The sequence below is a fragment of the Mus pahari genome, chromosome 5 (assembly GCF_900095145.1).
Source record: "Mus pahari chromosome 5, PAHARI_EIJ_v1.1, whole genome shotgun sequence".
Classification (NCBI taxonomy): Eukaryota; Metazoa; Chordata; class Mammalia; order Rodentia; family Muridae; genus Mus; species Mus pahari.
In genome coordinates, this window is record NC_034594.1 from 28958541 (window position 1) to 28966585 (window position 8045).

At 38.5% G+C, this 8045-nt stretch overlaps 1 pseudogene; it reads right to left on the reverse strand.

Annotated features, from left to right (window-relative positions):
- Positions 1 to 6198: 6198 nt before the first annotated feature.
- On the reverse strand, positions 6199 to 7681 carry LOC110321450 (annotated as a pseudogene).
- Positions 7682 to 8045: the final 364 nt, after the last annotated feature.

Below are 8045 nucleotides of genomic sequence, written 5' to 3' on the forward strand. Positions count from 1 at the left end.
GTCATTTCTGGGTCTTCATTTCTATTCCATTTATCTACCTGTAACTATTTATCTGTATTTATTTATCTGTCTGTAACTGTACCAACATCATGCAGTTTTTATCACAATTGCTCTGTAGTACAGTTTGAGGTCAGATTTCACCTCACACCAGTTAGATTAGTTAAGACCAAAAACTCAGGTGACAGCAGATTCTTGTGAGGATGTGGAGAAAGAGGAACACTCCCCCATTGCTGGTGGGACTGCAAGCNGGTACAACTACTCTGGAAGTCAGTTTGGCAGTTCCTCAGAAAACTAGACATAGTACTACCCGAGGACCCAAAATAGCACTCCTGGGCATATATCCAGAAGGTGTTCCAACATGTAATAAGGACACATGTTCCACTATGTTCATAGTAGCCTTATTAATAGCTAATAGCTGGAAAGAACCCATATGTCTTTCAACAGAGCAATGGATACAGAAAATGTGGTATGTTTATACAGAGTACCACTCAGCTATTAAAAACAATGAATTCATGAAGTTCTTAGGCAAATGAATTGAATTAGAAAATATCATCCTTAGTGAGGTAACCCAATCACAAAAGAACACATATGGTATGTACTCACAGATAAGTAGCTATTAGTTCAGAAGCTTGGAATACCCAATATACAATTCACAAACCACATGAAACTCAAGAAGAAAGAAGACCAAAGTGTGAATATTTTGATTCTTCTTAGGAGGGCAAATTAAATACCCATTGAAGAAATTACCAAGACAAAGTGTGGAGTAGAGACTGAAGCAATGACCATCCAGAGACTGCCCCACATGGGGATCCATCCCATATACAAACACCAAATCAAGAATTTACTGTGTATGCCAACAAGGTTGCAGGAGCCTGATATAGCTGCCTGCTGGGAGACTGCCAGTGACTGAGAAATACAGAAGTTGATGTTCATAGCCATCCAGTGGACTAAGCACAGGGTCCCCAATGAAGGAGCTAGAGAAAGAATCCAAGTAGTTGAAGGGGTTTACAACCCCATAGGAGGAACAACAATATGAACTAACCAGTACCACCAGAAATCCCAGGGACTAAACCACCAACCAAAGAATACACATGTTGGAACTCATGGCTTCAGCTGCATATGTAGTAGAGGATGGTCTAGTAGATCATCAATGAGAGAAGAGGTCCTTGGTCCTATGATGGCTCCCTGCCCCAGTATAGGGGAATGTCAGGGCCAGGAAGTGGGAATGGGTGGGTTAGTGAGCAGTGGGAGGGGAGAGGATAGGTGAAGGGCGTTTTTGGAGGGGAGACGAGGAAAGGGGTTAACATTTGAAATGTAAATAAAGAAAATATCTAACCAAAAAAAAAAGAGTATAAACTAATATATTCCCTGTGTAGATCAGTAATAATATTTCTTTTAGAAAATGAGAGAGAGAGAGAGAGAGAGAGAGAGAGAGAGAGAGAGAGAGAGAGAATACTTAGATATTAAGTTACAACTCTTTCACCTCTATTACTACTCTTGGCTGTGTACTCAAAGGACTCTCATTTAAAATACCATAGATATCCTTGCACATCCACTTATTATTACATATTCACTCCAGCTAGGAAGCAAACCAGTAGAATTTTTATCAATGCATGAGTAAAGAAAATGTGACACATTGCTAAAGTTTTTATCTACTAAATGATTAAAGTATATAAGTAATTAGAATTCTTCAAAATATTCTTAAATCAGTCAGGAAAAATAACATTTTTAAATATTTGTAGGTTCTTTCTAATTGACTCTTCATAGTTTTCAGAAGAAAAATATATACAATTATACATTGTTTGCCAGCAGTGGTGTATGCAGTAGTTCTATCAGAAGAAAAGCATGCAGTTTTCATCTTAATACTTAAGTAAATCACTGATTGAGTAGAGTTAGGAAAATGGTTTCATTATAGAATCATATGTGATTATCCAGGTGTGGTAGTAGGAGGAAAATTTTGGAGAATGAAATACCTCCTACCTAGAAGAGCTATTGTTCTGTCTAAACCCTCCAAGGTTACATTAACCTACAACTGTCAAAAGTGTTATTATTAAGGCTTAAATAGGCTTAAGTGAGTTACTTTCCTAGAAAAGACATTTTATTGAAAACCAAAACATTCAATAAATGCATATTCTCTTTTTAGTTTGCAGAAGGTCAGAAAGCAAAGAAAATGCATAAAATTTTCAAAATAATTTTGTCAGCAAAATATTAATTTTATATTAATTAATCTGGCTGAAGATTATGAAATAATGATTACCTACAAATGCTAAAAATATATAATTAAATGTCAGAAATGAAAATCTATTTTAAGATAGCAAGCCAAGTAGAAGCATTAATATAATGTGATTTTTTATTAACATATTTGAATTTTAGGATATAGTTATACAAAACATAAACATCTTGAAATAATAAACTGATGCATGCAAGATGTATATAAAACTCTAAAATGAATAGCATTTCAAAATTGAAAATGACAATGAATTTTAATGTGATGACTTTTAATATAATTTAATTACTATTAAAAATAAGGAAACACTTAATTCAAGAGTAAAATGTGTTTTTAGTCTATATGTGCAGTGTTACATATTGTTTGACTCTATTTACAAAAGTTGATAGACATGCATAACAGTTTACAAAGTTTCCAAGAACTATGGTCTAAATCATTTAAATGTGTTTAAATTTTCAATTTTCTGAAAACGTGTTATGCTGAATCTCACATATTCATATTTTTATCTCAAATGTCATTATACCCTTTACATTTTCAATGCCATTCTTCCATTTTTCTTTCTTGAGAAGTGTTTTCAAAATGAGAACGTATTGGTATATACATGCTAACATCAGAACTGAAGAATCAGATGCATCCTATTGTCACTACTAGTTTGCAATACTCTATATTTATATCCAATTTACAGATGATGAAATATTGCATTTTATGTGGACTTCTTGATTGAAATTTTATATAATGTATCATAATTTGGCCTACCAGAATTAGAGCAAGTACTTGTTTCATGCTTTTTTAATTAATATATTTTTTTAGATTATTGTACAATTACTTAATTTCTTATTTTCTTTTACTTCTACCAAGCCCTCCTATATACTCCTTCTTCGACCTTCAAATCCATGTCTTCTACTTTCATTGATTATATCTTATCTATCTATATATATATGAAGGTTATGTTTTCCTTATTCATTTTTTATCCTGCTCACTGCCCCCCCCCCCCCAGGATCACCCTCTCACACAATCCTTTCCCACATTTTCCACCCTTTTGTCTCTGAGGAAGTGGAGCTCCCCCTGGGTATACCTCCCGTCTATCCTGGCATATCATATCTCTGCGAGGCTAGCCAAATCCTCTTCCACTGAGGCCAGACTAGGCAACTCAGCTAGAAGAACATGTATCATTTACAGGCAAAACCTTCTGGGATATCCCTCTGTGGGAATGTGATAGGCAGCTTATTTTGTCTAAATAAGACATGTTCTGGCAACCAAGTAGAAAACTCTGCAAGGGATGGAAAAGGGAGCCACTTTCCCAGAGTCAGGTACTTGACACCACAGAACCCCCAACTCCATGATTCTGTGACTCTAAGTCACGCAGACAATTTCCCATGCTTCTGGCATTCTGGCTAGACTCTACCCCCACAGTTACCTGACTGTAGCCAGATATATTCTTCCCCACAGTTACTTAATTGCCCAGCCCACTATATAAGGGACTGCTTGGCCCCTCCTTGCTCCCTTTTAGCTTTCACCTTTCTTACTCTTATCTCTAACCCTCTGATTCTTTTCCCTTCCCTCTTCTCTCCATGAGGCCATGGCCAGCCTCTCTCTTTCTACCTCTTCTCTTTCTCCCTGCCTTTCTACAATAAAGCTCTAAAACCATGGAATAGGCTTTCCCCTAAGGAGCCTCCTCTAACTTCCTGCCAGAAGGCCTTCCTGCACTTCAGCCACTAATCTCCTGGATGAGAACCATCCAGCCCCTCCACCGCCACCCTCCCCACCCCCATCGCCCTGTCCTCTCTGCCCTTCAGCCCTGGGACTGATGGAGATTCATGAGCTACCCATGGGGCCTCTATTTGTTCTCAGCTCTTCTGCAGAAGACTGAGAATCTGTTACCTTGTCCACCCCCTGGTGAGCTGGGATTCTGTGGCTTCACACAGCAAGACACCCCCTGGGGCTGCATGGAAAGCATGCAGCAGTCTTTCCTTGTCCTCCCACAGGAACTCTGGCAGGACACAGGTTTTCCTCCCTTTATTCCCCTGGCACCTATTGCCCCATACCCCTCCTCCAGTTGTTTGGGATTCACATGAAGACCAAGCTGTACATCTCCTACAGTTACCTGGAAAAGCCTAGTTCCATTCCATGTATGGTCTTTGTTTGGTGAGGCTCAAGGGTACATATTAGTTGAATTTGTTGGTCTTCCTGGGTTTCCATTCCCTCCTCGGTCCCCAATCCTTCCCCATATTCTTCCATAAGAGTACCTAAGCTCCATCCACTGTTTGGCTGTGAGTACCAGAATCTGGATGAGTCAGCTTCAGGATAGAGCCCCACAGAAGACAACCATGCTAGACTACTGTTTGCAAGCATAACAGTATCATTAACAGTGTCGGAGACTGGTGGTAGTTCTCAAGTTGTCCTGTTATTAGTTGGCTATTCCTTATGTCTCTGCAAACTCCTCTATACTTGCATTTCTTGTAAAAAAGATAAATTTTGGGTCCAAAGTTTTGTGAGTGGGTTGGTGTCCTTATTACTACTCCAATGGAATTCTTGTCTGGCTATGGGATGTGTTCCCTTAAGGCTCCATATCCTCAGTGTAAGTCAGGTTGAAGGGACGTCCCCATTGATTCTTAGTCATCTCCCTTATCCCAAGTTTCTGTCTCATCCTGGAGGTGCTTTTACCACCCCTTTCACATCAGTTACGTATTTTCATTAATTCTCATGACCATCTGGCCATTCCTCCTGTCCACATATCTAATTTGGACTTCCCTTCCTCCAATTATCTTCCCATCTCTCACCCATGTCCCTCTTCTCATCTGCCTCTTATGCTTATTTGATTCCCTCCTCTTAGTGAGATTCAGATATCCTCATTTGTGCCTTCCTTCTTGTCTGTGGATATTCAATACTTCATAGCTAATATCCATTTTTAAATGAATAAATACCATGCATGCCCTTGTGGGACTAGGTTACCTCACTTATGATAGTATTTTCAAGATCAGCTTTTTTTAAATAGCTGAATAGTATTTCATTTGGTAGATCTACCACCTTTTCATTATCCATTCTTTAGCTGAAATATATCTAGGTTGTTTCCAGTTTCTGATTACTATGAATAAAGCTACAATGAACAGAGATAAACATTTGAGAGATGGTGGAGAATCTTTCTGGTATATGGCAAGAAGTGGTAGAACTGGATCTTAAGTTAGAATTATTTCCAGTATACTGAGAAAATGCTAAATTGATTTCCAACATGACTATAAAATTTGCACTCTCACCAGCAGTAGAGGAGTGTTTGCCTTGATCCACATCCTTGCCAGTGTGTACTGTCCCTTGAGGTTTTGATTTTAGCCATTCTGATGGCAGTAAGATGGAATCTCAATGTTCTTTGTTTTGCATTTCCCTGATGACTAAGGTCTTTGACATTTCTTTAAGTCCTTCTTGGCCATTCGAGATTCTCTATTGATAATTCTCTGTTTAGTTCTGTGCTCCATTTTTAAATTGAGTTATTTGAGTTGTTGGTGTCTAACTTCTTAAGTTCTTTGTAAGTTTAGTATATTAAGCTCTGCCAGATATAGGGTTAGTGAAGGTACTTCCCCAATCTGTTTTGTCCCATTGACAGTGTCCTTTGCCATACTGAAGCTTTGCAGTTTCATGATGTCTCGTTTATCAATTGTCGATCTTACAGCCTGAGCCATTGTCGTTTTGTTCAGGAAATTGTATCCTGTACCAGTTTGATCAAGAATAGTTTCTACCTTCTGTTCTATGAGATTTAGTGTATCTGGTTTTATGTTGACATCCTTGATCCAATTGGACTTGTTTAAGATGACAAATATGGATCAATTTTCCTTCTTCTTCATATCAATATCCAGTTAGACCAGCCCCATTTATTGAAGATGCTTTCTCCTTCCATTGTATGGTTTTGCCTTCTTATTAAATTAAAATGTCCTGAGGTGTGTGGGTTTATTTCTGGGACTTTGATTTAATTCCATTGATTAAATTGTCAGTTTCTGTACCAATAACAAACAGTTTTTATGACTATTACTCTTTAGTACATCTTGAGGTCAGGAATGGTAATTACTCTAGAAGTTATTTCATTTGTCAGGATTTTTATGTCTATCCTGGGTCATTTATATTTCCACCTGAAGTTCAGAATTGCTCTTTCAAGGAATGTTAAAATATTGTGTTGAAATATTGATAGGGATTACATTGAATGTGTAGATTATTAGTAAGATGGCCATTTTCACTGTATTATTCTTACCTAGCCATGTATACAGGGGATCTTTTCACTTTTATATCTTCTTCAATTTCTTTCTTTGGGGACTTGAAGATCTTGTCATACAAATCTTTCATTTGCTCCATTACAATTACATCATGATATTTCATATTATTTGTGGATATTGTAAAGGGTGCTATTTCTCCAATATCTTTCTCAGCCAGTGTATCATATGTATAAAAGAGGACTACTGATACCTTTGATTTAATTTTTGTATCCAACCACTTTGCTGAAGATGTTTACTAGCTGTAGGAGTTCTCTTGTAGAAATTTTGAGGCTAAAATATAGCCTCATTTGAAAATAACAATAATGTCCCTTGAGCATGGCTAGCTGCTTTCTTGAGTGGACTGCGTACGTAGCAATGGTGCTGCCATGGGGAACAAACACAAATCCTGAGTTGCAGCCACAGTAGACAGCGAACTGCAGCCCTTTCCTGCTGTCATTACACACATTACCATATTTCACCAGTGTGTTGTCCCCGCTGGAGCTATTCCAGAGCCACATTCGGTTATCTGTGCCAGTGGTGAGTAGGTGAAGCCCATCACTTGTAAAACATAAGCCGTTAACTTTCCCATTTTGAGCAGTGTTTGCTGATTCAGCAGCTTGTGACTTTTTCCCATTGTGCTGGTCAAGAGTAAGCAAGCATCCTGATGCTCTTCTCACATCCCATAATTTTACTCTACTGTCAGCACTTGTTGTTGCCAAGATATAGTCATGGCATGGTGATCAGGAAATTGCCAATATTTCCTGTCTGTGACCCTGTAGAATGTGAGAACAGGATCCAGACTTTAAGTCACAAAATTGTACCTTGGGTCCTCTTGTTCTGCTACCAGACAGTGCTTGGTGGCTGCTGGGGACATGTGATGACTGTAAACTGTTTCCTCAAAATTAAACACATCTGCAGCCTGCAATGTGTTTGTATCCCACACTTTCAGAGTTTTATCAAATGAGCTGGATGTGAACATGCCAGTGTCATGAGGACACCACTGAACAGTCTCCACGCTGTGTTTGTGAACATCGGGATGGCTTTATCTTCCTCCAACGGGCTCAGTGTTGAGGGTGTTAACTCCACTGCCGTGGATTCTTTCCACATCCCTGTCCTTGTTTAACTCCAATCCCAGGACCCTCCTTGTGAACTGTGCTCTATGCAAGCGAAGCGGGTCCTCCAAACCCGACTGTTGAGCGGAAAAAACGCTCAACATCTCGGGTCCACACACCGGCTGGAGGCTTGGGCGCCGCCATAACAGAGGTGGAAGGCACATTTTTTTTTTTTTTTAATCTTCACTTTCCATTCAAAGTACATACTGTTATGTAGACAAAATGTTTTGGAATCACATACATAGTACATAATATAATTTCCCATTAGTTTATACTCCTTTGGTTTTGAGGTCTATGCAATGAAGACAAGTTATTAAGTATATAAATTAATCCTTGTATATTATTTTTCTGAATAAGTTACATGATGTGTGGAAAAATGATATAACTATATGGCTTGTTTAGAAGAACAAAAAGGAAAGGGTAGAGTTACCAGACACTTTTTAACCAGACAGGTGTCTTACCTTGCTC